The sequence below is a fragment of the Elaeis guineensis genome, chromosome 16, assembly GCF_000442705.2.
Source record: "Elaeis guineensis isolate ETL-2024a chromosome 16, EG11, whole genome shotgun sequence".
In the NCBI taxonomy this organism is placed as follows: Eukaryota; Viridiplantae; Streptophyta; class Magnoliopsida; order Arecales; family Arecaceae; genus Elaeis; species Elaeis guineensis.
This window is the reverse complement of record NC_026008.2, coordinates 30,247,145-30,264,097: the sequence shown is the minus strand read 5'-3', so window position 1 is coordinate 30,264,097 and position 16,953 is coordinate 30,247,145.

The following is a 16,953-nucleotide window of genomic DNA, read 5'->3' as shown; positions in this document are numbered from 1 at the left end:
TAAAATTTTTTAATTGCATGTACTGCACTACCGTAAATTTTCTTCAACTGGTATCAGAGCCAGCTTATTTTGATATGAATTAATATGACTTTAGATTTGATTATTTATGATTTAGATTAGATCTAAATTAGTTTATTTTTAGATCTAATTATTATTTATTTAGATTAGATATTCTGAGTAGTAAAGTACTTGGATTAGGTAATCACCAGGCCGTCCAGTCATAGGAGCAAGTAAGGTTTCATGACCCTCTCCTCTCATTCAATGGGGTGCTCTTCATGGCATGTAGGGGTGCCACTGTGAGGTCCCATGAAGAAAAAAGTGAAAAGAAAAAACTTACTTTCTTGTAAAATCTTAGATCTTGAAATCTTAGGTGTTGTTGTATGTGATGCAAGTTGCGAAGATAGTTACATCTAATCTTGTTTAGTCAAAATTATTTTGATTTAAAATCATAAAAAATTTAGATTTGATCTAAAAAATTTTATGACTTGATATAAAAAGTTTACATGAAAAATTATTTTCGTAATCTTAACAATGTTGATGCAAAATTTAATTGAGAATTAAGTATCAAGCTGATTGGATCTAAAATTATAATTTAGATCTAATGACATTGCATAAAACATGGGGCATGGGTTAGCTCAAATCAGATTATTCTCTTTAATTGGATTAGACTTAAAGTTAGAATCAAAGAATTGATTGACCATGTAAAGAAATTGATTAAATCTAACCAAATATTGAATTAGATTAATCATGATTTTTCTAGTACAATAGTTGTAGATGGTTAAGTCCATATCTTTGATTAGATCAAATGGACCTTGATTGTGGCTCAGTAGTTGAATCTAAATCATTAGGTTGGTCAAATTGAAACTAGTTAACCAATTGATGTCTAAGGTAAGTTTGACATTTTGATCGGTGGTTTTTAATTGAGAGTGGCTTATCTGTCTATTTTGATGGTGTCTAAGGCAAGCTTAGTAGACCCTCCCACCGATCTCACTTACCTAGTCAATTTGGTGAATTAGATTTTGATAAGATCGCTAAGTGTTTTGAGTTAACCCATGCCATTAAGGTTGATTAGTGTGACTAATTTAGGTGCCAGTTTAATTAGCATGATCTAACCTGATTCAGTAACTTGGTGAAGTCAGTGGAAGAATCATGGTCTACTGATTGATCTTTTTTTCTCTTCTCTCTTCTCTAAATCGATTAAATCTTTCAAATTATTAGGTTCTTAAAATGAGCTGATTATGATGATAACTAGATCATAGCCTCCCATTAAGGTGAGTGATAATGGATCCATTATTTCTGATGGACATTGCAAGTGCCATCCATCTGATGTTCTCTCTGAATAATGAAATTATCATTCATCATGTGATGACTCCGATGAACTATCTGATGATGGTTGGATTGATCGAGCCATCCTCGAGCCTGATGACTCATTAGGTAGAATCATCGAGTAGGTTCATGTTAATGATTTGACCTAACCAGAACTTTCAATGGAGGCCCATCACCTACTGAAATAAAATCTGAGGTTAAATTAAATACTAGAAGTTGTTTGAAGAAATAATTGGTTGAGAACTTACCCATAGGTGCATATGGGTTAACCGAGCCATCCTCGGACCCATATGTAGTCTGTGTGGATTCTAGTACCCACCAAGGAATTAAGATAATTTTTCAAATTAGAGGTAAAGGTTATCAATTCGTATAAAATAATGAGAGGACCTTTAGACTAAAGTCCAAGTCTTTAGGATTAATAAATTTATATACTAATTAGGCTTTGTTCTTTCTTTGTGTATGCAGATAATGCCTCAAACTTGTCACTCCGATCACTGTTGGACAGTGAGAAGCTTATCAGATCAAATTTTGATAATTGATATCGAAAATTAAAGATTATCCTAGAGCACGAGCGGATCCTTTATGTGATAACGGATCCGACACCTGAGGAGCCTGCTCCTAATACCTGAGGAGCGGTCTGAGATACTTATTTGAAGTGGCTTAACAACCGCACCACGATTCATTGCATCATGCGGGCCTCCATGAACGACAAGTTCAGCCAAAAGTTTGAAGAAGTTTAGCTAGAGGAAATGTTTCAAGTGTTGAGAGATTTCTTTGATACTCCTGACGATGTTGAGCAGCACAAGACTAGTTATACTGTTTTTAATGCTCGGATGAGGGAGGGTATATCTGTTACTGATCATGTATTGTACATAATCGAGCAGATTAAAAAATTGAGCAAACTCGACTTCCCATTGCATGAACAGCTGGAAAAAGATGCGATTCTGAACTCTCTTCCCAAGTCCTATCTACCGTTCCTAAGTCATTTTAGAATGATGAAGCCTGTAGTCTACTACCACGGTCTGTTGGGATTGCTACAGATTTTTGAGAAAGATCATCAGCTCTATAAGGAGATAGTGAATCTAGTAGGAGGATCTTCTTCGAATAGTCATCGTCCCTTCAAGAAAGAAAAAAAGAAGAAGAATAAGAAGGTGCCTGATGCTGGGAGTCAGTCCCAGAAATCCAAGTTTAAGGCTGATCAAAATCAGATAGAGTACTTCTTTTGCAAGAAGCAGGATCACTGAAAGAGGAATTATCCTCAGTATATCACTTCTCTTGATCCGAACAGGCCAAAGAAGAAGAAGCAATCAGTTGCTGAACAAGGTACTTATGTGATAACACCTTGTAACTTTTTTCTTATAGATATAATGACCTAGATATTGGATACTGAAAGTTCTATTTATATTGGTAATTCATTGTAGGGTCTTCAGGTTACTAGGAGATTTACAGAAGGCAAGAGATTCCTGAATGTTGGAGATGGAAGATCAGTTCCAGTTTTAGCTTTAAGAATTATCGAGCTTGTATTCGAGTCTCAGTATATTGTTCTTAATGAGTATCATTACTATCTTAGTTTTCTTTTAAATATTATTTCTATAGGTTTTTTGACCAATTCAAATTATGAAATATCAATAAAGAAAATTTTTTGTGATATCATTTTGAATGGTGTTACAATTTTACGTAGACAGTTGAACAATGGTATCTATATTGTATCTAGGTCTAATGTAATGTACATTTCAAATAAATACCCTAAAATAGATGATGTCACAGATGCCTATCTTTGGAATTGTAGGTTAGGTCATATCAACAAGAACAAGATAAATAGGTTGGCTCAAGAAGGAATTCTTGATATATATGATTATAAATTGTTATCTACTTGTGAGTCTTGTTTGCTTGGAAAGATGATCAAGTCACATTTTACTGAAAAAGGTGAACGAGCCAATGATGTGCTAGATCTGATACATATCGATGTATGTGGACCCATGAGCACATATGCCAGAGGAGGGTATAGCTACTTCATCACGTTCATAGACAACCTATCTAGGTATGGGTACGTCTACTTGATGAAACATAAGTCCAAATCGTTTGAAATGTTCAAACGATTCCATAATGAAGTAGAGAAATAAAATAAAAAAAATATTTGTTGGTGCAAAAATCCACTTACGCCGGAGAAGCTGGAGTCGCGGTTGCCACCGGGACCTGCAAAAGAAGTCTAAACTGGAGGTGGGGTTGCTCCGGCAAGACCCTCCGATGCTCAAGTCAGTTCTCTGCCTCAACAAGAATAGAGTGCTCGAACAGAAATTTTAACAGAGTTTCTAGGTAAAAATGAGAGCTTATAGAATAACGTATCTGGGGTTTCCCTTTTATAGATGGAGGGGGCAACAAATTGATAGCGACGCCTGTAACCATCTGGTAGTGGGCCATCCAGAGTCAGGAAAAATTTATTGCGGAGGGTAGTAGAGTGGGATCATGGCTATCGCCGTGGCTCGCCACGTGGAATCAGTTACGGAGAGTGGAGTGACGTCCGCTGTCGTGACTCTTCAGGGAGTGGTGGAATCGTACAGGATCCGCCGTAGGGAGTGGAGCAGAATCGTGGCCGTTAATATGGCCTGCCAGGGAGTAATGGAGCTGCGTAGGGTCCGCCGCAGGGAGTGGAGCAGTGTTGTCCGTTACTGGGGCCTGCCAGGGGGTCCAGACTTGTCGGTCGAAGTTCGATTGGAGTCGGTAGCGAGGTCCGGTACCCGTAGGAGTTTGGACGAGATCTTCCTGCAGTTGGAATAGAAGACGGAGTCTGGCTTCTGTAGGAGTCCGGACGAAGTCTACTTGCAGTTGGGGTTGTGGGCGGAGTCCGGCTCCCGTAGGAGTCCGGATGAAGTCTGTCTGCAGCCGTTGGAGTCGAGGACGGAGCCCGGCTCCCATAAGAATCCAGGCGGAGTCTCCCTGCAATTAAAATCAAAGGCAAAGTCCGGCTCCTGTAGGAGTTCGGACAAGGCTTACCAGCAGTTGAAGTTGAGGACGGAGCCCGACTCCCGTAGGAGTCCGGGCGGAGTCTACTTGCGGTTGAAGTCGTGGGCGGAGTCCGGCTCCCGTAGGAGCCCGGACGAAGTCTGTCTGCAGCCGTTGGAGTCGAGGACGGAGCCTGGCTCCCGTAGGAGTCCGGTCGGAGTCTACTTGCGGTCGAAGTCGTGGGCGGAGTCCGGCTCCCGTAGGAGTCCGGATGAAATCTGCCTGCAGCCATTGGAGTCGAGGACGAAGCCCGGCTCCCGTAGGAGTCCGGGCGGAGTCTTTCTGCAATTAAAATCAAAGGCGAAGTCCGGCTCCCGTAGGAGTCTGGACAAGGCTTACCAGCAGTTGAAGTTGAGGACGGAGCCCGGCTCCCGTAGGAGTCCGGGCGGAGTCTACTTGCGGTTGAAGTCGTGGGCAGAGTCCGGCTCCCGTAAGAGTCCGGACGAAATCTGTCTGCAGCCGTTGGAGTCGAGGACGAAGCCCGGCTCCCGTAGGAGTCCGGGTGGAGTCTTTCTGCAATTAAAGTCAAAGGTGAAGTCCGGCTCCCGTAGGAGTCCGGACAAGGCTTACCAGCAGTTGAAGTTGAGGACGGAGCCCGGCTCCCGTAGGAGTCCGGGCGGAGCGATGGGAGTTCACCAACAGCAGTCGAAAGTCGGAAGAGACTTGCGAGGGTCAATCCCGCCAAGAACTTCGACCGAGGGTATTTTATACCCAACACCAGTCCTCCTACTTTCGAGTTTGAATTTCGAATGAAGGAAGTACAGAGAGGTCGTCACAGCCGAAGTTCTCCCCCTGACGCCTGCGCGCAACCATCCTCAGATATGTTGGCATTTAATGTGCGCATGCCGGAGCCCTTTTTTCGATTAGGGCGACCCGAAGAGTCTTTTCAAAACTCCCACCAGGACGTGATCCCAAGCGTCGTGCCATGAAAGTTTGCGAACAGTCAACCCCAGGTAGCGGCGAATGGGACATGCGAGACACGTGGTGAGCACCGGTTGGCCTAGGGACACTCGCCACCATAATTGTGCTAGGCTCCATTGCCTATTTAAACCCCCCACCCTTCCTCGAGGGGCTTCACTTCGCCTGAGGGACGACATCTTCCTTTTGCCAGAGAGCTTAGCCACTCAGCCACTCCATCGGTGCCCCTTCCGACTCCGAGCATCCTTTGCGCCGATTTTTGCCATCTCCGTCGGCTCTCCGCCATTTCCAGTCCTCCGATTCTCTTTAAGGGGTTCCCCCGCCAGGACCTCCGCCCTGGAGGCCAATCTCAAGAGGATGCCACGGTCTTGGAAGGGTGCAAGAAGGAGAACAACAGTCTGCAAGTTCTCCGGTCGTGCCACCGTGGGTTCCCGTCGCTTTGAAGGGGGCTCGAGGGAGAATCCCTTCAACAACAGGGGTTTAATAACGGAGACAACTGGTGAAGATGTTCCGTCTGAGAATTTCGGAGTAGCTGATCGGGGCGACGCCGGTCAAGGGGGCAGAGTCGTCGTCACAAGTCGTGGCGGGATCCTTGATGTCGTCGGAGCTGAGGGACCAGAAGTGGTCGGTGCCGACGGTGGGGCAGTAAAACTTATTGCGGGGACGGTGAAAGTGGCGCATGCTGACCTTGCCGGAACGCCTAGGACGGCGGTTGTCATGGGGCATTCGGTGATGGCGTATATCTCCGACGCCATCGCTGTCCCCGGGGTAACCCCGGTTCTTCTTGAAATAGGTCGTCGTCGCCGCTGCCGTTGCCTTTGCTGCCTCCTGAACTCTATCCCATTCTTTTTCCCCTAGGGTTGGGATTCCAGAGATGGAGCGGGAGAAAGTCGAGCATGTTTATCACACGCACTGGAAAATACGGTTGGACAGAACCGGGAAGAGAAGTTTACAGCCTGAAGTGGCCTCCGGTATATCTCTTCCAAGTCGTGTATCCGAGCCTTGTAATAGTGTATTCTTTTCTGGCCCTCCAGGTCTTGTAACGTACATCTTGTTGATTGAAAAATGAGAAGGAGATTTTATTACCTCGTCCGCACTTTGCGTCAAATTGTTGTCTACCGAACTTCTTTCCTTTGCCATTGTCGTTGTTGTATTCCCTTTTTCCTTTTCTCTTCTTTTCTTTTTCTTCTCTTTTTTTTTTTTTTTGATGTCGTCCTTAGGTTACCGGTGGTTGCCACACCAGCTCGCCTTTTAGTTATCCCATTCCTTCAACCTCAATGGCTCTATAATGCATACGAGAAGGTAATTTTCCACTACCTCTTTTACTCATGTGTTGAATTATCGTTTGTCGAGCTTCTTTTCGGTCTTTGTGTCATTCGGAGGTACCTGGTTGCTATCGTATCGATCCATCTTTTTCGTCCGTGGCCGCAGAGTCGTTTGGGGCCATTCGGGTTTGGTGCCCCCATCAGGGCTCGAGCTCGGAGGTCTGAGCTTCTGTCATCCTGAGAAAGTTGTCTTACCTTGGGCTTATGTTGAAAGCTTCCTTGAAAGCTGAGGTTCTTGATGAGAGCCCTAATCCTTGCCGAGACAGGATTCTCTGCATCTTGGACGCTGTTTGTTTTCCATTCGTCGCTGACGTGATCCATCGCCTTCCTTTTTCTTTTTCGCTTGGAATTTTTCCTCCGCTCTTGGTGAGGCTACGGGAGTTCGGCTCCTGTAAGCGAAGTCGGGGCAAAGTTCGGCTCCCGTGGGAGTCCGGGCGGAGTCTTCCTGCAGTTGGGGCAGGAGGCGGAGTCCGGTTCCCGTGGGAGTCGGACGAAGCCTGTAAGTGAAGTCGCGGGCGGAGCTCGGCTCCCGTAGGAGTCCGGGCGGAGCCCTTCAGCAGTTGAGGTTGGGAACGGAGTTCGGCTCTCGTAGGAGTCCGGGCAGAGTCCACCTGCAGTCAAGGTTAGGGACAAAGTCCGGCTCCCGTAGGAGTCCAGACGGAATTTTATTGCGAGGGGGCCGTTGGGGAAAGTCCCCCCCTTTTTCTCTTTGGTCTTTGAACGACCAGACTTTTAATTGATGCGGGACGAGGTTCTTCCCCCATTCCTGTCGTAACAGGTTTCAGCTCTGGTTAGGACGAGGTCCTCCTCTTATTTCTAACGCGGCCGTGGGCGTACATATGGGCGTTGCTGGGCCCTTCCCACCTTCCGGCCTAAAGAGAGTCGGGCCTTCGACTTTGCTCGAGTTAGGGCGAGGTTCTCCTTCTGTCCCTAACAGGGCTGTGGGGGCGCATATGGGCGTTGCAGGGCCTCTCCCCCCATCCGACCTAAAGGGAACCGGGCCTTCGACTTTGCTCAAGTTAGGGCGAGGTTCTCCTCCTGTCCCTAACAGGGCTGTGGGGGCGCATATGGGCGTTGCAGGGCCTCTCCCCCCATCCGGTCTAAAGGGAACCGGACTTCGACTTTGCTCAAGTTAGGGCGAGGTTCTCCTCCTGTCCCTAACAGGGCTGTGGGGGCGCATTTGGGCTTGCAGGGCCTCTCCCCCATCCGGTCTAAAGGAAACCGGGCTTCGACTTTGCTCAAGTTAGGGCAAGGTTCTCCTCCTGTCCCTAACAGGGCTGTGGGGGCGCATATGGGCGTTGCAGGGCCTCTCCCCCATCCGGTCTAAAGGGAACCGGGCCTTCGACTTTGCTCAAGTTAGGACGAGGTTCTCCTCTGTCCCTAACAGGGCTGTGGGGGCGCATATGGGCGTTGCAGGGCCTCTCCCCCTTCGGTCTAAAGGGAACCGGGCCTTCAATTTTGTCGAGATGAGGTTCCCCTCTCGCTTCTGATACAATTTGTTTGGATTGTCCTGTAGATGTAGGATAGTGCCAAAGACATGCAGATATACAACTTTTAATTAAAATGAAGTTATTGGTAGTACATCAGTAAGTTTTTCGAGCTCCATGGTCGCGGGAGGTCGGCCCCTCCGAGCTCCTTAAGATAATAAGTTTCGGACGGACTACTTCTTTGACCTCATACGGGCCTTCCCAGTTTGGGGCGAGTTTCCCTCGATCCTGAGGTTGCGAGACAGCGGCTCGTCGAAGCACTAGATCTCCTGCTCTAAAGATTTGTTCTTGACCCGGGCGTTGTAATACCGAGCGACTTTCTGTCTGTAGGCTGCCATTCGAACCTGAGCTATCTCCCATCTTTCTTCCAGCAGGTCGAGGTTGGCTTTAAGACTTTGCGAATTTTGATGTTCGTCGAATGCCACGACTCGGCTGACGGGAGTTTAAGCTCAATTGGGATGACGGCCTCCGTACCGAAGGCCAAAGCAAAGGGGGTCTCCCCTGTGGGCAGCCTCTGGGTAGTTCGATACGCCCACAACACATGATAAAGTTCGTCCGCCCAAGTTTCCTTCGCTTTTTCGAGCCTTGTCTTAATCCCTGCAAAAGGTTCTGTTAGTCACCTCAGCTTCGCCGTTCGCCTGAGGATGGGCTACCGATGTGAAGTTGTGGGAGATGTTTAGATCTTCACAGAATTCGATGAATTTCGCTCCCGCGAATTGCCGTCCATTATCAGTGATTAGGGTCCTAGGCAGACCGAACCTACACACGATCGACTTCCAGACGAAATCTTGCACTTTTGCTTCTGTGATTTTTGCTAGTGGTTCGGCTTCAACCCATTTGGTGAAATAGTCGATCGCTACAAGGAGGAACTTCCTCTGCCCAGACGCCATGGGAAAGGGGCCAAGGATGTCCATCCCCCATTGCGCAAAAGGCCATGGGGCACTCAAAGGTGTGAGCTCGGTGGCGGGCTGTCTCTGGACGTTAGCATATCTCTGGCATCGATCACACTTCTGACATATTCAATCGAATCATGATGCATTGTCGGCCAGTAATATCCTTGGCGGAGCAACTTGTGGGATAAAGATCTAGCCCCCAAATGGTTTCCGCAGATTCCTTCATGCACTTCCCACAAGGCGTAGTCAGCTTCCGAAGGCCGGAGACATTTTAAGAGGGGCAAGGAGTATGATCTCTTGTACAATTTGCCCTCATAAAGATGTATCGGGAGGCTTGGTTTCGGAGCTTCCGAGCTTCTTTCGCATCCTGGGGAGAACTCCATCTTGAGATAGATTATCAGTGGGTCGACCCAGCTGGGCTCGTGGTCAATTTCCATCACGGGCCGTGACTCTTCTGTACTCGGGCGCTTTAGAACTTCAAAGAGAAGCCTTTGGGCAGTTCGATCGGAGCCAGCGTTGCCAGCTTGGAGAGAAGGTCAGCCCTGGTATTTTCCAACCTTGGGATCTGTCTGATGTTGAAGCTGCTAAAGGCGGGGATGAGCTCCTTTACCTTTCAAGGTATTTGGCCATACTGTCCTCCCGCGCTTCGTAACTTTCGCTGACTTATCCCACTACTAGTTGAGAGTCGCTATGGACCCGGAGCTGATCTATTCCCACTCTTTGGCGATCCTTAGTCCTGCGATCAGAGCTTCATATTTGCTCCATTGTTTGTTGTGGGGAACTCAAAACGCAGAGCATACTCCACGATGATTCCCTCCGGACTGACCAAGATCAGGCCTGCACCTACGCCTGACATGTTGGAAGACCCATCCACATAGAGGGCCCAAAAGCGATCAGAGGGATCTGCTTCTTCTTTGGGGGAGTTCGGTCGGGACTTCAGGTCGTCAATTTCGCTTTGTTCAGGTTAGCCTCCTCTGGGATAGTACACTCCACTATGAAATCTGCCAGTATTTGGGCCTTCACTGCTGGCCTGGGTCGATAGTTGATGTCGAATTCTGTGAGCTCGATCGCCCACTTTGCCATCCTCCCAGAGGCATCCGCCCGGTGCAAAATTGCTTTGATCGGTTGATCGGTGAGCAGCATCACGGTGTGCCCTTGAAAGTAGGGCCGGAGCCTCCGAGCTGCAATCAACAAGGCGTAAGTCAGTTTTTCTAATTTGGTGTACCTGGTCTCGATGTCCCTCAAGCGCGGCTGACGTAGTAGATTGGTCGTTGGACTTTCGCTTCTTCTTTGACAAGGACGACCGCGAGAGCCATGGGAGAGACCGCCAGGTATAAAAATAGTTCCTCCCCAGGCTCCAGCTTTGCCAACAGTGGGGGTGAGCCGAGGTAGCTCCTTAGTTCTTCGAACGCCTGTTGGCACTCAGAGGTCTAACAGAAGTTCTTCGGCTGCTTGAGGGTTTGAAAGAAGGGTAAGCACCATTCGGCCGACCTTGCATGAAGCGATTCAGGGCCGCTATCCTCCCCGTGAGGTGCTGAACCTCCTTCATCGACTTTGGGGCAGCCATCTCCTGGATGGCGAAATTTTCCCTGGATTGGCCTCGATCCCGTGCCCCGACACCATGAAGCCCAGGAACTTTCCCGAGGTTACTCCGAAAGCGCATTTAGTTGGGTTCAGCTTCATTCTATATTTTCAGAGAGCATCGAAGGTCTCCTCGAGGTCGGCGATGTGATCTCTGGAAGATTTGCTTTTTACGAGCATATCATCCACATAGACCTCCATGTTACGGCCGATCTGCTCCTTGAAGATTTTTTCACCAACTGTTGGTAGGTTGCGCCCGCATTTTTGAGGCCGAAAGGCATGACCCTGTAACAGTAAAGGCCACGATTAGTGATGAAAGCTATCTTTTCTTCATCTTCCGACACCATTCTGATTTGATTATAGCCGAAGAACGCATCCATGAAGGTGAGGAGCTCATGGCCCGAGGTCGCGTCCACCATTGATCGATTCTGAGAAGGGGTAGCTATCCTTTGGACAGGCCTTATTCAGCTTTTTGAAGTCTATGCACATCCTCCACTTGCCGTTTGCTTTTTTGACTAGGACAACATTGAAAATCCAATCAGGATAATTGACTTCCTTAATGAATCTGGCTTTAAGGAGCTTATCCTCTTCCTCGGCTATCGCCTTCTGCCTCTCTGGTGCATGACCTCAATTTTTTCTTTCGTCGGTCGATGCTTTGGATCGACGGCCAGGCGATGCTCCATGACTTCTGTGTCAATCCCTGGCATGTCTGCTGGAACCCAAGCAAAAACGTCCGCATTCCTTCATAGAAAATCAATGAGATGCGTCCGCACCTCCTCCCCCAGGTCAGAGCCGATCATCGCTACATGCTCCGCGTTCCCATCATTCAAAGAGATTGGTACCAGATCTTCAATTGGGGCGCCCCTCTCTTGGTGAGGTCATCGTGAGCATCCAGTCCGTCGACGGGACAGGGGTCAGCTTGGTCGCTTCTTTGCAAGGCTATGTTGTAGCAGTGTCTGGCCAGGGCTTGGTCTCCCCGGACCTCTCCGATCCCCTAGTTGGTGGGGAATTTCAACTTGAAATGGTAGGTTGATACGACGGCTCGGAGAGCATTGAGGCCAGGTCGGCCGAGGATTGCATTGTAGGCTGACGGCGCCTTCACCATCAAGAAATTCACCAGAGCCCTGGATTGCCTTGGATATCGACCTGCGGCCACAGTCAAAGTTATTATTCCTTTCGTCGGAACAGCATCATCGATAAACCCTACCAGAGGAGAGCTAATCGGTCTCAAATGGCCGTCAAGGATGGACATTCTTGAAAAGACGTCGTAGAACAAATGTCGGCCGAGCTTCCATTGTCGACAAGAATGCGACGGATGTCATAATTTGCTATATTCATGAAAACTACGACCGCATCGTTATGAGGGAATTGGACTCCCTGAGCGTCTTCTTCAGTAAAGGTTATGGGCTCTTCAATCTTTTGCTGCTTGGAGGGTACGGCCGGTATGTTGGTTGCTTCCTGTCGGGATCCTCCCGAGATGGCGAAATCCATCGGAGGCCGATTGTCCGACCACTCCATGCCGGCGACCATTGCCGGAGGATGCAGGGCCCGAGAAACCAAAGGCGAGATCAGGGCCCGAGATATGGCTGCGGAGGCCGTGGGTAGCCGTGCGGATGCTTCGTGAGAAGACATCGGGCGAGGATCCAGTGGGGGAAAGGAGGAGCGGGTGTCGGAGAAGATGACCGGAGGCGGCTCCATTGAGCGCTCCTTTAAGAACAAGGGTACCACGCGAAGACACCCCTTCCTCTAGCGCCAATCCTGTTGGTGCAAAAATCCGCTTACGTTGGAGAATCTGGAGTTGCAGTCGCCGTCGGGACCTGCAAAAGAAGTCTAAATCGGAGGTGGGGTTGCTCCGGTAAGATCCTCCGACGCTCAAGTCAGTTCTTTGCCTCAGCAAGAATGGAGTGCTCGAATGGAAATTTTAGCAGAGTTTCTAGGTAAAAATGAGAGCTTATAGAATAACGTATCTGGGGTTCCCCTTTTATAGACGGAGGGGGCAACAAATTGATAGCGACGCCTGTAACCGTCTGGTAGTGGGCCGCCCAGAGTCAGGAGAAATTTATTGCGGAGGGTAGTGGAGGGGGATCGTGGCTATCACCGTGGCTCGCCACATGGAATCAGTTACGGGGAGTGGAGCAGCGTCCGCTGTCATGACTCGTCAGGGAGTGGTGGAATCGCACAAGATCCACCGCAGGGAGTGGAGCAGAATCATGGCCGTTAATACGACCTGTCAGGGAGTAATGGAGCTGCATAGGGTCCGCCGCAGGGAGTGGAGCAGAATCATGGCCGTAACTGTGGCCTGACAGGGGGTCCAGACTTGTCGGCCGAAATTCGGTTGGAGTCGATAGCGAGGTCCGGTACCCGTAGGAGTTTGGGTGAGGTCTTCCCGCAGTCGGAATAGAAGACGGAGTTTGGCTTTCGTAGGAGTCCGGATGAAGTCTACTTGCAGTTGGGGTCGTGGGCGGAGTCCGGCTCCCATAGGAGTCCGGACGAAGTCTGTCTGCAGCTGTTGGAGTCGAGGACGGAGCCCGGCTCCCATAGGAATCCGAGCGGAGTCTTCCTGTAATTAAAATCAAAGGCGAAGTCTGGCTCCCGTAGGAGTCCGGACAAGGCTTACCAATAGTTGAAGTTGAGGACGGAGCCCGGCTCTCGTAGGAGTCTGGGCGGAGTCTACTTGCGGCTGAAGTCATGGGCGGAGTCCGACTCACGTAGGAGTCCGGACGAAGTCTGTCTATAGCCGTTGGAGTTGAGGACGGAGCCCGGCTCCCGTAGGAATCCGGACGGAGTCTTCCTGCAATTAAAATCAAAGGCGAAGTCTGACTCCCGTAGGAGTCCGGACAAGACTTACCAGTGGTTGAAGTTGAGGACGGAGCCCGGCTCCCGTAGGAGTCCGGGCGGAGTCTGTCTGCAGCCGTTGGAGTCGAGGACGAAGCCCGGCTCCCATAGGAGTCCGGGTGGAGTCTTCCTGCAATTAAAGTCGAAGGCGAAGTCTGGCTCCCGCAGGAGTCCGGACAAGGCTTACTAGCAGTTGAAGTTGAGGATGGGGCCCGACTCCCGTAGGAGTCCGGGCGGAGTCTACTTGCGGTTGAAGTCATGGGTGGAGTCCGGCTCCCGTAGGAGTCCAGACGAAGTCTGTCTGCAGCCGTTGGAGTCGAGGATGGAGCCTGGCTTCCGTAGGAATCCGGGCGGAGTCTTCCTGCAATTAAAATCAAAGGCGAAGTCTGGCTCCCGTAGGAGTCCGGACAAGGCTTACCAGCAGTTGAAGTTGAGGATGGAGCCCGGCTCCCGTAGGAGTCTGGGTGGAGTCTACTTGCGGTTGAAGTCGTGGGCGGAGTCCGGCTCTCGTAGGAGTCCGGACGAAGTCTGTCTGCAGCCGTTGGAGTCGAGGATGGAGCCCGACTCCCGTAGGAATCTGGGCGGAGTCTTCCTGCAATTAAAATCAAAGGCGAAGTTCGGCTCCCGTAGGAGTCTGGACAAGGCTTACCAGCAGTTGAAGTTGAGGATGGGGTCCGGCTCCCGTAGGAGTCTGGGCGGAGTCTACTTGCGGTTGAAGTCGTGGGCGGAGTTCGGCTCCCGTAAAAGTCCAGACGAAGTCTGTCTGCAGCCGTTGGAGTCGAGGACGGAGCCCGGCTCCTGTAGGAATTCGGGTGGAGTCTTCCTGCAATTAAAATCAAAGGCGAAGTCCGGCTCCCGTAGGAGTCCGGACAAGGCTTACCAGCAGTTGAAGTTGAGGATGGAGCCCGGCTCTCGTAGGAGTCCGGGTGGAGTCCGTCTGCAGCCATTGGAGTCGAGGATGAAGCCCGGCTCCCGTAGGAGTCCGGGTGGAGTCTTCCTGCAATTAAAGTCAAAAGCGAAGTCCGGCTCCCGTAGGAGTCCGGACCAGGCTTACCAGCAGTTGAAGTTGAGGACGGGGCCTGGCTCCCGTAGGAGTCCGGGCGGAGTGATGGGAGTTCACCAACAGCAGTCGAAAGTCGGAAGAGACTTGCGAGGGTCAATCCCACCAAGAACTTCGGCCGAGGGTATTTTATACCCAACAGCACACAACGACCTCCACTTAATAAACATCATCATCATATAATGACCTATCATTTAGTCACAAACATGTTTAAGAACTATACGATAAATTCTCTCTTTATCGTACTTTAGTATAGTTCTAAGGACTTCATCACAGTACAAGAGTTCAAGAAGGATATCACTTTGTGATGAAAAATAGAATAACTTTTATTCAATAATCAATAATTCATATATAAGGATGAACTCAATTGTCACATGATTAATTTTAAGATATAATTCTCAATAAATAGGGATCAAATCTTCAAAAATCTGGAATCAATCTTTACGGAGGTCTAGAAGTGTAGACCCTCTACTTCGTATGCACGTCAGACAATGCAGGAAAGTAGGATAAACTCTAATCAAATCACCTTTGCAATCTAATCAAATGAGGAAGGAGAGGTGTTGGTGTGATGCCTCACACCAGCAATAGGGATGCCCAAGATGGGTCCCACACCAATGAGAAAGGGGACAGCCACAAGGGAGATGCCAAGGGAGAAGGAAGGGCTTGCCTCTCTCTCCTCATGCCTCTCTCTCTTTCTCTCTTCTCTCAATCTGATTTGTTTGCTATGCATCCATAGGTGAAGACCTTATTTATTTATAGATGATTCTCATGACCCAATAAATATAGAACTCCTAATTTAAACATACTTTGAATCAGTCTAATACTCATGAAAGAAAGACTCCTATATGAGATAGAATTGAAACCACACAAGACGCCCACATTGCACCCATTCCCACAGCCATATGGGATGCTCACAACCAGCACCATTCTTAGTGATGGTTGGCCCAACGAAGAGAGAATCTCAATGCAAGTAGGATTTCTCATATCTCATGCAAAATGGGTCTGATTCAAATCTAATTTGAAGCTAATTCGAAATAATTTTGAAAAGCTGTCAATCCCAAACTCTATAGGACTTTTGTATCAAATCTAACTTAAATTTTTGGACCTAATTAAATCTAATTAATTCAAAACTAATTTAAAATTAATTAGTACTTAAATCTAATCTCTCATATGCTCCATGGATCATAAATCAAAAACTATTCATCATCGAGATTGAATCTGAACCTCATGTGTAGTGTTAGCTAGATATAGTCAACTCTTCAATCCCGTTTGATTCATAACTTAATTCTCAATCAAGTTAGCTTATATATTCAATCAAGTCAAGTACTTCTAAATTGGACATATAAACGTAGGTCAATACTTTCTTATGGTGTGTGACTTGTGTACATGACTCCATAGGTTCAAACACTAAATTGGTAGCACAGAAATCGATTCCTGCACTAATCGAGATACCATCAAGCAATGGTTTCCGACGTTTAGATAGATCGAATTATCACAAAAAATATTTCAGAACCTATGCACATGGTTACCACATAATTCATTCTTTTGACCTTGAATGCTCTAGGATGTCTCAAGTTAATTATCAACCAAGATTGCTTCATCTATATTATATTTCAACCTTTCAAATCCATCTCATGGATTACCCTGACTAAGGTTTTACTAAATTGAAATATAGTGTACATCAGCTCTAATAATTCAGAGGGATCAATCCCATCTTGATCCACACAGACTTTGAAAGTACTTGACTATACCCAGTAGCCTTCCGTCATTGCATTAGAAATTCAGATAGTCTGGGATCAAAGCACAGTAAGTTGCTTGCAAGTCACTATGGTAATCTCAGGTCTGAAAGATACCTATACCCATATGCTTCATGAGCAGTTCTTGACAATAGAATGCTCAGCAGGTGAGTCACTTGTTCAATGATGATGTACTCCTATATCTCACCTATATGCCATACCAGTGTCTCCACACTCCTTGGTTAAGAAGACAATCAATCTATATGGCACACAACGACTCCACTCGATAAACATCATCATCCTATAATGACGTATCATTTGATCGCAAATATGTTTAAAAACTATATGATAAATCTTCTCTTTATCATAAACTAACATAATTCTAAGGACTTCATCACAGCACAAGAATTCAAGGAAGATGTAACTTTATGATGAAAAATGTCAGAATAATTTTTATTCATTAATCAATAATTTATATACAAAGATGAACTCAATCATCATACAATTAATTTTAGGACATAATTTCCAACACGAACATGCTGTGCAGCTACTCAGCATTAGGAAGGACCTCCTACCATATGCATCAAGAGTGGTGATCATCGACCCACGATCAGGTATTAGGTTCTGAACTCAATGAATCAGATCTAAGCATGAGATCTGATTGAAGGCATCGATACGATCAATGCAGTATTTTGTTTCAAATTAGATTTTTTTTGCAATATTTTCATATCATAGATCCTTAGAAAAGTAGTTTAGATCGGATCTAAAGTATGTGTAAGAGATTAAATA